Source organism: Hylobates moloch, unplaced genomic scaffold (genome assembly GCF_009828535.3).
Source record: "Hylobates moloch isolate HMO894 unplaced genomic scaffold, HMol_V3 SCAFFOLD_6, whole genome shotgun sequence".
In the NCBI taxonomy this organism is placed as follows: domain Eukaryota; kingdom Metazoa; phylum Chordata; class Mammalia; order Primates; family Hylobatidae; genus Hylobates; species Hylobates moloch.
In genome coordinates, this window is record NW_026652281.1 from 147358301 (window position 1) to 147376562 (window position 18262).

At 42.3% G+C, this 18262-nt stretch overlaps 1 long non-coding RNA gene across 1 annotated transcript in view; it reads right to left on the reverse strand.

Moving 5' to 3' along the window:
- Positions 1-227: 227 nt before the first annotated feature.
- LOC131383687 (uncharacterized) overlaps positions 228-18262 on the reverse strand; it is a 38283-nt gene continuing 20248 nt past the window's right edge. Inside the window, exons 2-3 of the long non-coding RNA XR_009213898.1 lie at positions 2337-2427; positions 228-662 (exon numbers count right to left, since the gene is read on the reverse strand). This is a non-coding gene — a long non-coding RNA (uncharacterized LOC131383687). The remainder of the gene's footprint in view (positions 663-2336; positions 2428-18262) is intronic.

An 18262-nucleotide genomic window follows, 5' to 3' on the forward strand; every position in this document is an offset into this window, starting at 1 on the left:
AGATTTATGTTATTGCTCTTTACAAATGTGTATTTTTTTTTTTTACCATAAAAATAGTACATTTGCACATTAGGAATGGGAAAAAAAACTGAAAAATAATACAAGTTACTCAGAATACCACAACCAAGAGTTAGCTGTTGTTAACTTTCTGACACACATTGACTTGACTTCACGTTCTAATCTGAGGAAGCCTAATTATGAAGGTGTTTGTTCAGTTGTTTGCAGGCTAAAGTTGAATACGGAAAGTATAGGATTTTTGATTTATTCTTAATGGCTGCATGATATTCCACTGTGTGGCTGAACCAAAAATCACTTAACCAGTTCCAAGTTGTTGGGCATACAGCTTGTCTTCAATCAGTCGCTTTATACATACCAGTGAAATAAACATCCCTGCTGTTGCTGCTAAAGGATTCTCTGGTCACCGACCAGGGGTAGACGTAACTGGGGTGGGCCCACATGGCTCTCAGACTCCAAAATGTGAGTTTCACCTGCCTTCCACTGTTGTTCTTCTCAGTAGAGGTCTGCCTGTGCCACCTGTGCATCTGAGCCCATCCGATGCACTGGATTCATCTGGAGGAGTAGCTTTCTGGCAAGGAAGTGACTTTGTGGGTTCCCCTAGGAATCTCCTGCAACTTTTCTAGTGTGTTGGCTTCTGATTTCTCCTGTAGGTAGACACACAGGAATAGAGGGCAAAAAATAGAAAAAGGGATTTTTAAAAACTAATTTATGCACATAAAAAATATCCCAACAGTTTAGAGAGAGCAAAAAAGAGAAAAGTCATCTCTCTTTCTCTCTCTCTCTTCCTCAGATGCCTTATTCCCTTCTAGAGGCAGCTGTTGCCCACAGTTTCTCCTGTTTTCTTCCAGAATTGTCTGCAGTCACCTCTCTATCTATCCACTCACACAACCATCTCTATCCACCTATTCATGTGTTCAGCTATCTTTTCTCTATGTATGTATATAACTAGCTGTTGATCCACCCAGTCATCCATCTGTAGAAAAATCAGGAATGTTTAAATGAGTAGTTATCACAAATACAGCAGTTCAGAGGGGGCTTTGGGAGGTAGAAGCCTGGGTCCCCAGCTCACCACCAATCCACTTTGTAACTTTGGCCAAGAGGCTCTGCTGCTCTCAGCCTGTTTCCTCCAGTATAAAATGAGGCCAACAACACTCCCAGGGGGCGGTGAATGTGCCCTGGAAAGTGGAGACATGGAGCAGATGGAAAGGCCTGGAAAGGCCCGTGGAGGATGCTGCTCTCCGCTAAGGCCTGTAGCGAGGGAAGGCCCAGTGTGCTTTTTCACCCAAATGAGGGGAGCAGAAGAGGGCAGAGGGAAGCAAGGAAGGTAAGGGAGTGCCCCCCAGTTCCCCCACCGCCTGGTGGAAGGGACAGGGTGATGTTTCATAAACATTACCTCATGTGTTTTCAAGGAGATAAGGTGTTTAGTAAACGTTGGAGGAGGACCTGACCTGGACAGCCATCCGCATGACCACCACCAGGACACGCGGCTGCCTGCTCGGACCGGCTTCAGGGGCCTCCAGCTTGGCTTGCCCAAAATACAGGAACCAGCAAGTGGAACTGGCTCTATTTAGTGTAAATAGAGGCAAATACTCTTTTGCTGAAGGACAAAGAGGTTGTGCAGGGAGAGGGCCGGCAGCCTCCTCTCGTCAGCAGTCAAGGTCTGTGGGCACCAGGACCTCAGCATTTCCATGTGGGGTTCAGCTCTCTGGAGCTGAGGTTTGCCTCAGGGGCTCCGTGTAGCACAACCCCACAGAGAGGCATTGACATAAAATATCATGGGAATGGTGCCCCCTGGAGTTGTGTAGCGGGGTGCCTGGTGCAGGCACAAGGAAGTGGTCACCATTTGCTTACAGAGCAGGCTCTGTGGGATCCTAGGAAACCTGAATTGGCCACCAGGTCCCCTACTGTCCACCATTTACCCTCCTCCCCACCACAGGAGGGCCCTTGGCTGCAGCAGGTTGGCATTGGGCAGTAATGGCGTACTCTTCCTTATCCGAGCAAGACTTCCCTTCATGCCCACACAGCCGAGCCAAAGGTGGCAGCGGCACAAGATGCCTTCCCTGAGCCAGTCCTCTCTGGACCCTTGCCAGGGAGCAGAAATGTCACAAACGTACAAATCTGAGCTCAACGAGGAATGTCTTTGCTAACTCTCTGGGCCCCCAGGCATGGACAATGGACCAGACCCCATCCTATTTTCTTTTTCAATTAATGTTCCTGACATATTAACAAATGAGGAAATTCTAACACAGATTTGCAAAAATTGTGATATGATGGAAACTTTTGCATTTAACAATTTAATGCTTTCAACATATACTCACCCAAACACATGGACTTGGCAATAATATCGAGTCTGAATTGGAAAGCCTTCATGAATATTAGGCCCAGGACAAATTTCTCTCTGGCTCTACTCTGTCAAAGAAAGTGAGAATTTAGCTTAGTAAGTGGTGATGTCCTCCTCACTGGAGGCACATAAGCAGAATGGATACCACTGAGGGAATCACTGCATAGGCCTGAGGCTGTCTGGGAAATGTGAACTGCAAGACATCTCCAGTACCAAGGCATATTTGGTTCTAAATCTAGTTGTAGAGAGGTCCTGGCTGGGCACGACGGGTCATGCCTGTAATCCCAGCACTTTGGGAGGTGGAGATGGGTGGATCACCTGAGGTCAGGAGTTCAAGACCAGCCTGGCCAACATGGTGGAACCCTGTCTCTACTAAAAATACAGAAAAGTAGCTGAGCGTGGTGGTGTGCACCTGTAATCTCAGCTACTCAGGAGGCTGAGGCAGGAGAATTGCTTGAACCCTGGGGGAGGTGGTTGCAGTGAGCTGAGATTGCACCACTGCACTCCAGCCTGGATAATAAGAGCAAGACTCCATCTCAAAAAAAAAAAAAAAAAAAAAGATCCTTCCTGCTGAGCTGCTGACTTGGCTGTGAGCAGAGGCAGAGTCTGGGAGGCACCCCAGCCTGAGCAACTTTTCTGGAACTGCATAGTGTTTGATGAAATGGATTGAAAACCCAATTTCCAGCTCCGTGCCAATTTAGGGTCAAATGATATATTTCACTTTTGTCAATGAGCTTTGCTGTTCTGAGCCTCAGTTTCCTCATCTGCAAAATGGGAGTGATACTTCCTGACTTGCAGGGCTGTGGTAAAAACTAAATAGGATAGTGTATGTCCAGGCAAACTCAGCATCACACACACAGTTAGCACTCACGTATGTGGCGTGAGAGGTGTGAGGCACCCTCTGAACTAAAACACTAAATCAAAAAACAGATATGGAGCTGGGCATGGTGGTGTGCGCCTGCAATCCCAGCTACTCAGGAAACGGAGTAGCAGGAGGATCCTTTGAGCCCAGGAGCTTGAGTTCAGCCTGGGCAACATAGAGAGACTTCATCTCAAAATTAAAATAAAATAAAATAAAATAAAATAAAATAAAATATAAAATAATAAAATAATTAAAGTAAAACAGATATGGGGAGGAGCTCTCTCTGGCTTTCCCTCCCGGCTCCAATTCCACAGCTCCAGAATCCGCACCTGGCAGGCCCTTTCGCTCTGAACTCAAATGCCTGGCCTTATTCTGGCAGTGTTAGAAGCACAGGCTTGGGTTCTGGAGGATGAGTACAGGTAACTGACTTCCCCGGGAATTTCACTGTAGCTTCTGAGCACATACAGATAGATAGTATCGTTATAATAATAATAACTATTATTTATATGGCTCTTATTATTTGCTAGTTACTTTCTTTGTGCCCTTAAGCAAGGTACTTAACCTCTCTGAGCCTCAGATTCCTTATCTAGAAATCAGAGAAAATAATAATGCTTATTCAGAGCGATTGTGAAAATAAAATTAGCTCATACATATAAAACAGAACAGTGCTTGATGCACAGCAAATTCAAAATGTAAATATAATTAACACTATAAATACATTGAAACAATATAAAATTAGTTGTTATTTGCCAGGCACTGTGCTATACACATGTGCATGATTCTCAGAACAACCTTCAAGGTATCTACTATTATTATAATCTCATACAACAGTTGAATAAACTGAAAAGTGAAGTAAATATTGCCCTAGACCACTTGGCCAATAATTGGCACATCCAAAATTCAAAATTGATTGGCTCATTCCAAAACCAAGCTCCTAATTGTTATGTGCTCATCAGTGTGGAAGTAAGAGATTGTCAAATATTACTTCACACCCCCCCTTCATTAGTTAAAAAATAGGCAACCACCACCTCAATGATGCCAACAACTACAAAACTCAACTCCACAGGACCCCTGTCATGCTACAAGCAGATGGCATCGATCCTGACTTTGCTGCCATGAAATCCCCTCAAGAGAGCCCCACATCAGGGGTTCTGAGTTTGCAGACAGTCATTAGAGACATCCTTGTTTGGGAAACAGCTGCCCTCCACCCTGACTTCACAGCTGGGGAAACAGGGCCTGGAGAGGAGACTCATCTGGTCCCCTCTGTTTTATGCCGCTCCTTCCTCTTGCCAGTAACACCACACCATGGAGCTTTGCCTCTCGGGGCCCATTCATCTCAAATCCTTTTTCTGATTAGCTCACTGTGCTGCCTGCCATCGAGGTTCTCATCAGAGCACTCACCGGGCCTTGGCTATTTAAAAATTCTGTTAATTCGAGAAGTCTCTGCCACTGCCCCTGCCAGCACCAGGCTCACCCATGTTTGGCTTTTGCATTCTGTGCTTCCTAATCCCATTTCTGGGGCTTAATTATGATTACACAGCTTTATTATGTAGAATTGATTTTAAGTAATGGCCCTAATTAAGAGTGAATTTTAATTAAGCTTAATTCAGAGCCTGCCTCCGATTGCCAAAGATTTGCAGCCTGAGAAAGGGAAAGGCTGCCCGTGCACAAAACTCACACGTGACTTTGATCTTCATGCTGCTGGGCTGTTGCAGCCAGATGGGTTTGTACTATTTTCTGGCCTCAGGGTGCATTTCTTCACCAGGGTGCAGGGGGTATCAGCTCTAGTCCATCTTCCCCTTCCATCCAGAAGCAAACTCGGAGTGTTGGCAATAAATAGAAGTGGGGAGCCTGCACCTTTGGGGTGAATATCAACCACACCACCCACCCTGTTGTAGAAAATGAAGCTCATTTGCTTTCTTCCAACTGCTCATGAAACCTGTTGCACAGGTGAGAAAACCAAAGCTCAAGAAGGCCAAGGCACACACAGGCAGTGAGGGCAGCGGGAAGATTGGAAATCAGCTCTGTTCCCAATGCCTGTGCCCACTCTGTTCCAACACAGCCTTCCAGTAAGTGGCAATCATCTCTGACTTTGGCAGAAACCAACCTCCTTGAATTTCCTGCCTGCCCACCTAAGCCACTGCTTCCCCAACTTTAGAAGCTCATATGCTGTGAAGGTGGGTCTTTTATGTAAGAGTGAAAAACATCTCAAACCAACTTGTTTTCAAATGAAAATTTTATCCTACCTTTAAAACTGCTATAAAGTGAAAGTTGTCATAAGAATGTTAAAAAGGAAATAAAACAATGTGATTAAATCCAAATCAGAAACTATTACCTTCTAAAGCCCTAGGAGTAAGGCTTGATCTGCTGTCTTTAAAAAACAGAGATGAGAAGATAATTCGACACAACAGCACAAAACTGAGACTTTGTCCCTAACATAATTGGAAAGACCGAAAAAGAGTTGGGAGGACAATCATTGTGTCACTCTGTGATACAGTGTTATTTAAAGTCATATCCAGGTGCCAGCTAAAATCGACTCTCCTTTGTCCAACACTTTCATGGACACTGATCCAAACCAATTTAGCACAGGTTTCCAGGGACCTCCGAGTAATAATGCCCCTCAGCTGCCCTACAGATGACAAGATTCTGGGCAGAAATCCAGCTCCCCTAACCCCCAGCCCTGGCCCAAGGACAAGATATGGGCATTCCTTTGGTGTTTCAAATAAAAACACAGTGAAATCAATATGTTCTCCAAGACCGGCTTGGTGGAGGCTCTTCATCTGTGGAGAAGGGGCCTGGCCATCCAGTTCCTGAATGCCTTTGCCACACTAGAATGTTTTATGGTTCTAAAGTTTCCATCTTAGAAAATCACCCACTAAGAAGCCAGGCTCTGAAAACGTTTTGACTTTTCTAGAGGGAAATGGAAAGTGAAAAATGGAATTCAATTACCTTGAAAATAAAAGGGGCAATTTCACTCACAACTGTTATACTTAAAAGCTCCATATGAAACAGGCATTCAAATAAGTCTCGGGCTAAGTTAAAAGAAAAAGGGGAAAAAGAAAATCATGTATTAATCCTCTTCCGTCTATTCCTTCTGACCGAGTAAGTCTTCCTTAGATTCAAAAAAGATAGATGGACTTGAAACACATTAAATAAGCATTGTATGACTTTAATAATCCAAGCCACAGAAGTTTTCTATTAAAAGTTGGGTATTTAGAAGACCCATTTGGTTAACCTAACCAGACTAGTGACACAGAAACCACCATGTGCGGGGGGCTCTTCTGAGCAGAGCTGAAGCAGGGACTCCCTACTTTTCTCTCAGGGATTTGGAGGTAAAGTTACCATCAGACCCTTCAGTTCAGCTGAAAACTCTGAGATGCCCAATACACTCCCATTTTCTACTTCTAGGAAACTTCACTAAAAGAGAGGAAAAGATAATAGCCTTGATTGAAATAGAAAGGCGTTACAGAAACCGACACCAAACAACACAACAGACATCATCTCGTCATAACCACGACGCGCTTATTCTTTCTTTATATCTTCATTCCTGCTAGGTCAAGGCAAGCCATAGAAGTGGTTTTATGACCACCATGATGGTTTCCCAAGGCAAATTTAGACAGCGTATTTTCTCCTGCCACAAAAAAATTCCAGCCAGACTCTCCAGTGGTTGAATTCCTGTTCCGCAAGTTACCAGCTGTGGAATTTTGTGCCTCAGTTTCCCCATCTGTAAAATGGAGATAACAGTAGCATCTACCTCATAAGATTGCTGTAAATATTAAATGAGACAGTGCTTAGCACAGTGCATGGCACAGAGCAAGCACTTGGTGGCCGATCAATGGTAAATACTAACCCTGGCTCAAGCTTACTGCCGTGGTTTATCTTAGCAGCTCCTGCCTTGCCTGTTGAGAAAAAATGCTCCTACACTCAGAAGTATTCAGAAAACCTACAGCAAGGTGGTGAGAGACTCGACTCTTCAAACCTCTGAGGTGCTTTTCTGTCCGCATTCCAGTTTTCTGCCCATCACATTGGCCAAAGAGCTCTAGCCAGAGCTGAAGCCAGTGCTGATCACTTTCCTGAAAACCTGGCTGGCAGAGATGGGACCATATGTAGCACAGGGAAGAGGTGTGTGTTCAGACAGCTTCCTCTTGGAAATCCATTTTGAATGTAGATCCAAAGAAAATCCTTCCAGGCTTCTTGTACACACGCCAAAACCTGCACACATGTATGCATTTCTTCCTCTCTATGCATCTCTCCTGCACATCCAGGCAAAAACCAATCTCTGCAGGTAGCATCTTGTGTATGTAGCTGTCCGGCCCTATGATAAAATGCATTGTTTCTCTCTGAGTGAAGCTTAATGCACCTCAGCCTGGGGATTTATACTAAGCAATAAAATCCACAGGATAGAGAAATGCAAATAGATTGTAGAATATGATATTATCATTGTCAACATAAAAGACTTATTTACTGACCCCCAAAAGAAAATACACCATAGTGTCGTTTGTTTCAGGGAATGCAAAAAAGGTTTCAACAACTAACAGGGCATGTTTCTGAGCAAAATATACCCCTTATATAATGTTGGAACACATATTGTCAGTGGCCACTCGTGTGTCTGTGTTCTTACAAACAAACCTGTGGAATTGAGTCATGGAAGGTCACTTCCAGCCACCTCTCTGAGCCACACAGCACCTACCTAGCTCTGTTCACAAACAAACCAGACAATATAGACTTATTTGAAGGGAGAGGCCCTCTGAGGCGGGCCATACTCCATCAGCACATCTTAGAATGAGGCGTTTGAGCAGCTGCTGACTTGGCTTCCTGAGGAACTAAACGGAGTTGTGGTGGAGGTTGATTAAACAGATGGTCCATGTTGCTTTGGGCAAAGGGAAAACTTAAAGAGAAGATTTAGTAGAGCACATGGGAGGCGACAACTCCATCTTTTCTCTAGGAGGTATCCCTACAACTCCCACTAAATGCTCATGGTCATTCCACCAATGCTTTTGTTGCACAGGATACTGACAACTTACAAGACCAATTATTTTCACTGATTTGTTTGAATGATAAGTCTGTTGTTTTGTGTAGGGGTTTAGCTATGATATCAGACCCAGTCACAGCAATTGTTTCATTTCTGTCTATGAGGGCAAGATCTAAGTTTATAAGGCTTTAAACAGCCATAATTACCTAAATGACATTTTATGTGAAAAATATATTCTAACTGGTTCTCCCAATAACCCTGGGAAATATACCCTAGGTATTATTATGGCCAATTTACAGGTGACAAAACCGAGGCTTCAGAGAGGTGAAGCACTTATCCATGGTCACCCAGCCTGTAGGACGGTGGCTCCAGAGGCCTTGGTCCTGAGCCCAAGCCTGTCCTGCTTAAGCTTACATCAGGGAAGCCCCTATGTGGCCCGTGCTGGGTGCTCTGCCATGGGGACATCTCACAGGTTTGGTAGGTTTCATCACTCCTGCTTTACAGATGAAGAAATTGATACTTAAAAGAGGAAAAGAGTCTGCCCAAGTCACACAGATGTATATAGCTTGACTGGACTCAAACCTAAGTCCTGACTCCACCTGCTGTGGGGGTATAAAAAGAGAGCTTGAAGGTGTCATGATTATCCCCTTTATAGGCCACCACACACCCTGTCACTGAGTGAGTTTTATAAGTTTCAGCAACCACATCAGTAATCTCATTTTGCATCCACAAATTTCTATTTTGTCCTTGGCAGCTCACTTGGACAGGGAATGGCCCGTATGTTTGAAAAGATGGTTCAGAAAGGAGGCTTTGGCAATCCCCAGGGTTTCTGCACCCAAGATGCACTGGAGGGATCATGACAACCAGTTGCAATCAAAGAAGGAAAAGAGGAAACCATATCCTAGAGTGGAAGCTGTTTTCTTGCTTTCAGAAATCAAATGTCATTACACCCCTAATTCAGTCCTAATGCGTCCTCCAAAGACATACTCTTGAGCTCTCACAATCCACCCCTCAAGTCATGGTGAGGCTCAAGGCCTTCACTGGGTTTCATTATCACAGAGCAAACAGGGTGGAGAGACTCATTTATTGAAGCAACAGATATTGGTGACCAATGAAATTGATGACCACCATGACCTAGGCTGGGCATTCAGTGGAGAGTAACACAGGCATCTTCCCTGACATCTGGGGCTTACAGATAATGGAGGAAACAGAAAAGAATCAGATAAAAAGATAGGCCAGACCAGAGAGTGCTAAGCAGAAATTAAAACAAGGAAGTCAACATTAAATGCAGAGCCCAGGGAAGGCTTCCTTGGAGAGGTGACACTGAACTGAGGCCTGACTTGCCCTGGAAAGACCTTGGGACACATTCTAGGGGGGAGGGTGCTGAGCCCTGGAGAGCTCTGTTTTGGGCAGTCACTCTCATCAGAGTTTCCATGATGACACAAAGGTCACATGGATGCCCAGAGTCTAATTTCAATCAACAATGAATCATGGCCACTCTGGGCGCACCAGCACCCCACTCTCAAACCTCCACCACACCCACCACACCTACAAGGGCAGTTTGTTTGACCAACAGAGAAAAGATTATTCCAAAATACACTTGGTAAAAACATCCATGGGGAGGGTGAAGTTTCTGGTTTCCCCTTTAAAGAGCTATCATCTTTGGATGTTCAGAGCTTCTCACAGGATAGCACCTCCTGTAAGGGTTTTGCCCCTATAGTTAATGTTCAGAAAGTATGTATTTCCCTTTTGAGAATTCTGTATGAAAGGGACACTGATAAGGGAAATGGAGGCCTTATTGCTAAGAAGCTAGTCAGCATTTGCAAGAGGAAGGGGAACAAGCATTGACTGCACACTTCCATGCACCAGCGTTGAGCTGGATGCCTTACCTGGTTTATCTCCTTCAATCCCAGGAAGAAGGTATTAAAAGCACCACTTTTACAACCTAGGACATTAGGTCTCTGGGAGGCAAGGCAACTTTCACAAGGTTATACAGCACATAAGTGACAGAACCAGAACTAATTATATTACGTTTATTACATGAATCAAATTTCGTGATTACTTACTAGGTTCCAGGCACCTTGCTTGTTGCCTTTGGATCGTGCATGATTTCACCGACTTCTCGCTGCATTTCATTATATTACTGTTCCCATCTAGCAGATGGGAAGACTGAGGTTCAGGGAGGTGAAGTAGCTTGCCTGTGGTTGTTCAGCTTCGAGGTGATAAAGTCAGGATTGAAACCCACACATGTCTGATGCCCTCTTTTCAGAGAGGCTGATGTCAAGAGAGGGAACGATGGAAATTTTCCATATTAAAGGAGATTTAACGAGACATGACTACCAAATGCAAAGCCTGATCATAGACTGGAAACTGGACTAAAGGGGAAAATTCTATAAAGGATATTTTGCAGTCAACTGACAAAATTGGGATGTAAATCGTAGATCAGACAAAAGGAGTTGTATCAGTTTTGAATTTAGGCTGTTGATAACCCTACTGTGATTATGTGAGAGAATATCTTTCTGTCTAGGAAGCTCATAGTATTCAGGGATGAAAGACTATGATGTATGCAACTTCTTCGTGTGTCTCAGAAAAAGAAATTGTGTGTATGTGTGTGTGCCAAGAGAGAAAGAGCAGATGGGGTAAAATGTTAACGTTAACAATAGATTAACCTAATGGGTATGCTTACTTTTCCGTAAGTTTGAAATTATTTGCAAATAAAATTGTTTAAAAGAGAAGGAGAAAGAGAGAGAGAGAATTGCCAGCTGTTGTATAATGAGCTTGTGGATATTTCCTGAGTCCTACTTCAAGGTTAGTTCAACTCTGTGCCCTAATTCTTCCCCTCTGTCTGAAATTTCACCATCACTCATTCAATCTTTCACATTTACCTGTCCAGTTTTTGTTTGTTTGTTTGTTTGTTTGTTTGTTTGTTTTGAGACGGAGTCTCACTCTGTCACCCAGGCTGGAGTGCAGTGGCGCGATCTTGGCTCACTGCAACCTCCACCTCCCAGGTTCAAGTGATTCTCCTGCCTCAGCCTCCTGAGTAGCTGGGATTACAGACACATGCCACCACACCCGGCTAATTTTTTTGTATTTTTAGTAGAGACGGGGTTTCACCGTGTTAGCCAGGATGGTCTTGATCGCCTGACCTCGTGATCCGCCCGCCTCGGCCTCCCAAAGTGCTGGGATTACAGGCATGAGCCACAGTACCCGGCCACCTGTCCAGTTTTTAAATGCATATGCCATTAGGGTTATTTGTCATGCAGATGTTAAGGAGATGGAGCTTGAAGTGTTTTTATTAATTGCTGAGACCCTATTGCTGAGCAAATCTGCTTAATGAAGAGAGAAGAGTATTTGTTGTATGAAGTGATGCCAAGTGCAAGGTATCCCTAAGAAAGTTGCTCAGTGGCCATGGCACAACATGGAAAGCCACTACTAAAATGTGTCGATAATAGAGCTTGGGAGAGGAGGAAGGGAAAACAGAAAAAAATGAGATGGCAGACTATTATGAACAATCTTCACCTGTCAAGTCACAAAGGGCTGGTCCAAACATCTCTGTAATGGGCAGCATTCACGTCTTTTTTATCTTTTTTTTTTTTTTTTTTGGTCTCCTCTGACAAGGTATCATGTCTCTGAAATATGAACATATAGCCTTAAAAAGAACAACAAATGAAGAGCAAATGTTGCTCCAATGGTTACTAAACCCATTGTCACCCTGTATTTGTCTTTTGGGTTAATCTTGGCATTTATCGAAAAAGAAATAAGCATAAATGAGAAATAAACATATACTTCTATAGTAGCAAAAATTATAAATAAGGATAATATCTAATATTGATAAAGATGATTTTATGTCAAGAATCTGACTGAAAATTTTCTATTGTACTCATTATGGAGGAAATGGAATAAAATGAGTAATGGCTGGGTGTGGTGGCTCATGCCTGTAATTTCAGCACTTTGGGAGACTGAGGTGGGCAGCTCACCGGAGGTCAGGAGTTCGAGACCAGCCTGGCCAACACGGTGAAACTCCATCTTTACTAAAAATACAAAAATTAGCCAGGTGTGATGGCAGGCACCTGTGATCCCAGCTACTCAGAAGTCTGAGGCAGGAGAATCACTTAAACCTGGGAGGTGGAGGTTGCGTGCCACCACACTCCAGCCTGGGTGACAGAGAGCGACTCCGTCTCAATAAATAAATTAAGTAAGTAATAATTTTGTGTAGATGAAATAACAAAAAGTAAAGGTAATGATAACCCATAGCATTGTGGAGGTGCATTCTTTCAGTGCTCATGGCAAGTGAATAAATAAGAGCTTCTGGGATGGCAACTGGTGATATGTCTTAGGAACCGTAAAAATGTTCACAGTATTCAGCATGCTGGTAATATTTCCTAGAATTAGCCTAAGTAATTCATCCGAAAAGAAGCAAACAGTTAAATACACGAAAATGTGCATGCTAGTATTCTTTACGTTCTTTAAAAATCTGGAAAATAGCCTAAATGTCCAAAAGTAGGACAAAAGTAAATTATGGCATAGACAGTTGATGAGGTATTAAAATAATAACCACAGTGAATATGCTTGTCATGGACTGAGTTATGTCCCCCTCAGAACTCATATATGGAAGTCCTGATCCTCATTGTGACTGTATCTGGAGTAAGGAAGTAATTAAGCTTACATGAGTCTATGGAGTGGAGCCCTGATTCCATAAGATCCGTGACCTTATAAGAAGAGACACCGGACAGCTTGTATTCTCTCTTTCTCTCTCCGCCACGTGAGGACGCAGCAGGCAGGCGGCCATCTGAAAGCCAGGAAGAGCTTTCGCATGTCCTGCCTCACAAGAAATTGAATTGATTTTGGTCTTCCCAGACTCCAGAACTGTGAGAAAACACATTTCTGTTGTTTAAGCCACCCAGCCTGTGACACATTGTTACGGCAGCCCAAGCAGACTAATAGAATGCTCTTATGCTTAAATGTGAAGTGGAAAATAAAAAGTCTTAACACAAAATGGTATTTGTGATATGCTGACAACAATAGCAGGAAATGGAAATTCAGGTTTCCTGACTTGCTCTTTTCACAGTATGAATGTCAGGTATCGTGACTGCCTGAAGAGTGAGAAAAGTTCTCAGGCTCACCATCATCGGCTGAGTCAAGTGCCAGGCACCGTGGTAAGTACTTTATGCACACTGTCTCAGCTAATGGGCCCGAACATCCTAAGGAGTAGGTATGTCACCATTTTAGACCCTCTGAACCCTGGACACAGAGAGGTTGTCATTGGCCCCAAGTTCCTCAGCAAATAGATAACTAAGCCCAGGTTGGAACTGGGACTTGTTTGAGTCCAAAGCCCAAAATCTTCAATTCTATAAAAGTACAATATTTCAAACAAGTAAACAGTTTGTCTTCACAGCAGAAAAATAAACCAGATAGAAATGGCTATTGCAGTTTGCATTTTTCCCAAGATGCCACCCAATTTCCTAATCTTTACTCAGTGTCCCACGCACTGTTCTTATGTGCGAGGGCAGTAACCTTATTTTCTGGTGAAGCATCTTTAGAAAGGCATCGTTGATGGTTTTCTGCCTTGGGACATCAGCTGGCTTTTGAGCAACCACAGGAAATTTAGAAGTCATTTTCAACAGAGCAAGTGCTGTCACTATCATCATCAAGCATTCTGACTTTCTCAGGGTGACCTCCTTAACAAATGGCCTGTCCCACCGTTAGACCACAGTGCCTCCTAAGTGGGTTCCAGAAGGCTGACTTCTGTGGCTGACAGCTCCTGATAATTCCAAAAATCATAGAATGATCTTTGGAAGGCTTCCTTCACCCCACCAGAAATCCAGTGTTGTATAAACTCTCCCACAGTATATAAGGCTCCAGAATAATCTAGTCTTTAACTCTCTAGCTTCAGCTCTGGCTGCTCCCACCCCATCCCCAATTCAGAGTGGACTACATTTCTTCTATTTCTCTGAAAGTGTCTCATATTATCTCACTTTTGGGGTAATTTTCCCTATTCCCAGAATGCCCCTTGTTCTAACTCCAGTTTTTCCTGCTAAACTCTGGTGTGTCTCTTTTTGTCCCAACCTACATGCCACTTCCTCCGGGATGCCTTTGCTGAATTTTAAGCCACTTCCTCCAGGAAGCCTTCACTGAATCCTAAGCTAAGTTAAAAAGCCAATAGCCTTTCCAGTCACCGAGGTGTTAGCTTTGTCTGAGTTTTTCTTAATTTCCTTATAATGGCACATCGCTCTCCCTTATAAGCTCTTTGTAGTCCACAAAGCAGGAACGATATCTTATTTCCCCACTTTTTTCATGAGTGAATAAAGGAAAGAGCACCAAGGAATAATCTTAAGCTGAATTTCTGTGCTGGCTTCTGCAACACATATACTGAAATTAAACTGAATTTCCCCGTGAAAGCGCAATGAATGAGAGTTCTGAGCTGAGCTCATGAGTCTGTAATGTGAGAGGCAGTTTAGAAAACTAATTCAGATCCCGGTCAAACAGACCTAGTTTCAAATCCAAGAACTGCAGTTCTCTGTGACTTTAAGCAAGTGACCTAGCCTCTCTATGCTTCAGTTTCCACGTCTGTAAAATACAGATAAGCTTTATTTGTTTCCTAAGCTGTTTCATAGTGTTATTTTGAGGATCAAACAACATTAGACACATGGAACTCTTAGCACTGTCACTGGCCCTGGTAAACACTGGATAAATGTTTACCACAATGATTAGGATTTGTTATGCTGTTGTAATTATTAAAGCCGTATTTTAAAAAGCAAAAGAATCAAGCGTAGATGTTCAGAGGGCTGCTGCCATAGAAACCTGGCTAAACACACAAAGTGTAATTGGCTCTTCAGCCGATGTTGCATGTACCACAGCATCTGGGGGTCCTCAAACAGAATCTACCTCTACAAATAAGATTTTTGTTTCCTTTCTCAAGATCAAACCTGATAAGGGAAAAAAATAAAGCATATCATTTCAAATTCCTGGTTCCCTAGCATTCAGAATATGACAGGTGTGTTTTGCTAAATCTGGTGGGAAACATTGAGTGAGGCAAGGTAATTCTTGGGTCTTGAAATTAACTTTTTGCAGGTCCCAGTTACATTTGGTACTGTGGGCATCCATGTCGCAGTGGCAGAGGCCCAGGGATGCAGAGGTAATGTGGCGTAGTGGTCAAGGACACAGATTTCAGACCCCAGAGCCACAACTGACTAGTCGTACCACATTGGCAAATTACTTTACCTCTGTTTGCCTCAGTTTCATCACCTGTAAAATGGGACTAATGACAGTATCTACCTCAAGGTTTTATAAGAGAATTAAGGGAGTTAGCGTTTGCAAAATGAGTAGAAGAGGAAACTACGTGAAGTGTTTGTGAAATAAAGTAAATAATGGAACTGTGAGGCCAACTCAAACAAGAGAGAAAAATTAGAGATTGTCACTTCAGAGCCTTGGGGATCATCGATGTGTGTATTTATCTCTGTATTTTTGTTTCAAAAGTATCTGTTCAGAAGGGCAAGAAGGAGGCAGAAAGAAAATCCTTTTTATTCTGCCTGTGTCATCGGCAATTCCTGTGGGGAAGAAATCAATGAGAATTTGATAAACAGTTTGCAACCCTCTCTGACAAATCTCAAAAATTGATTCCACTAAGATTCCTTGACTTTCAAGTCCTCTATAAAAAAAGACAAAAATAAACCCAGGCTTTTCTCTAAGGTAGAAGGTGAAATTGTATTATTTCCAGCAACAATGATACTTTTTACAAAGGTAGACCGGTTACATTTGCACCAAAGCTACTTGATTTTATGAGAAGTTGTTCAAATGCAGAATATGGTAGCAGCACTCAAAATCAACAGCAACAAGTACCATGCATTTACATGGTGCTTTAAAGATTTCAAAACTTATGTGTATATCTTAGTTGCCTCCCACATATGTGCCATCCCTCTTGTATTGCAGAATAAAAAGCAAGTGGCCTAGAATTAGGTAACTTACATCATTCTGCACAAGCTTCTATTCATAAGCAAATGAATTCATGTTTCCGGGCCTCAGTTTCCCTGTCTATAGAACAGACAAGGCACGGGTAGTATTCCCCTCCATTCTGGTGTATTATAAGTATTCAGTGAGCTAACTATGTAAAGCCCCTCACATGGCGAGTGGCACATATTTTTAGTATTATTGCCTCACGTGATAGATTCTAAAGATTAGGTTATGAGACTAGAGTGTGAAAACTAAGTTATATGAAAGTGCTTTGAAAATATCACATTGAAGGAATTTATTTTAAATGGGATTCACATGTTAAGGAACGATTGTTCAATTTTTACATATGATAATGATAATAAGGTTCTCTTTTTTAAAACAGGCCCTTTCAGATTGCAGCCTCTAAATGCCATTAACCACTAAAATGAACCAAGGCTGCCTGGGAAAAATGGCGAATTCCAGGTCTAGAGCAGGAAATGTGCCATCTTGTCACACCAGACAGCAAAGGAACCATCAAGGCCACCAGGGCTGTGACAAAAAGGACTCAGAAGACAGCCTGGCGAGACTCCTATTGACCAAAAATAGGACAATGTGAGCCTTAATAAAGATAATAATTGTAAAGAATTGAAAAATAACAACTATGCTCAAATCCATCAGTATAAATGATACTAAAATAAAGGGGAAAATCAAGCATTTATTCTGCTCTTTCCATATAAACTGCTCCTCTGCATAATCAAACAGTTAAATAGGAGATGTTGCTTTGTATGCGAGGATTCCAGCTAATAAATGCAGAGGGAATAGTAGAATATCACCATTTTGTACACAGCTAATGAATTAATGGATCTAGTCAATGATCATCTATGTCTGTTCATGTCACCATGGAGAGATAGTTGGTGCCTATGAAGTAGCCTTCCTCTTCAAAAGAACAAAAGACAGACTCTTGTCAAGCTTCTAGATCTAATTGTCAAATTACAGAAAATGCAAGAAACAAAGGATTATGTCAAACACCACCACACAGATACAGGGAGAAAAATTAAGAATCTGTGGCCAGGCACGGTACACACACCTGTAGCCCCAGTTACTCAGGAGGCTGAGGTGGGAGGGTTGCTTGAGCCCAGGAATTCTGCAATGAACCGTGGTTGAGCCACTGCACTCCAGCTTGGGCAGCAGAGTGAGACCCTATCTCAAAAAGACAAAAAAAAAAAGAATCTACAAGACATTTGTCTAGTACAAGACATTTGACTCAGTTTCTTCAATTAAAAAAAATTGGGAGAGAAAAAGAAAGGAAGAAATTTATAGATTAAGAGAGATAAAAATATATCAAACATTCAGAATATATGTACCTTATTTGGATACCAGTTGAAACAATCTGGTTTTTGTTTTTTTTAAGAAAAAAGACAGGGAAATTTGAATACTGACTGGATATTTAATACTAAGGAAATTACTCTTAATTTTTTTAGAGTGAAAATGGTATTGGTTTTTAAAATTTTAATTCAAGTGAAATTCACAAAACATAAAATTAACCATTTAAAAATAAACAGTTCTGTGGCATTTAGTACATTCAAAATGACATGCAACCACCAGCTCTATCTAGTTTTAAAACATTTTCACCACCTTAAAAGAAAACCTTAAAGTGCAATGTACACTACTTGGGCAACAGGTGCAGTAAAAGCTCAGAATTTACCACTATATAATTAATCCACATCACAAAGAAAATGCTTGTACCCCAAAAGCTATTGAATTTTTTTAAAAAAGAAATCCCCACACCCTTTAAGCAGTTGATCCCTATTCCCCTCCCTACTTCCCCTGGCAAGTGCCAATCTGCATTCCGTCTCTATGGATTTACCTATTTTGAATATTTCATCTGTGTGGATCATACAACATACGACCTTTGTGCCTGACTTCTTTCACGTAGCATGTTTATGAGATTTATCCATGTTGTAGCATGTATCAGTACTTCACTTTTCTTCATGACTGAACATTCCATTTTATGCGTGTGCCACAATTAGTTTATCCATTCATTTGTTGATGGACATATGGCTTGCTCCAATCTTTTAGCTATTGTGAATAATGCTGTTATGAATATGAATATGTGTGTATATGTACTTGAGTACCTGTT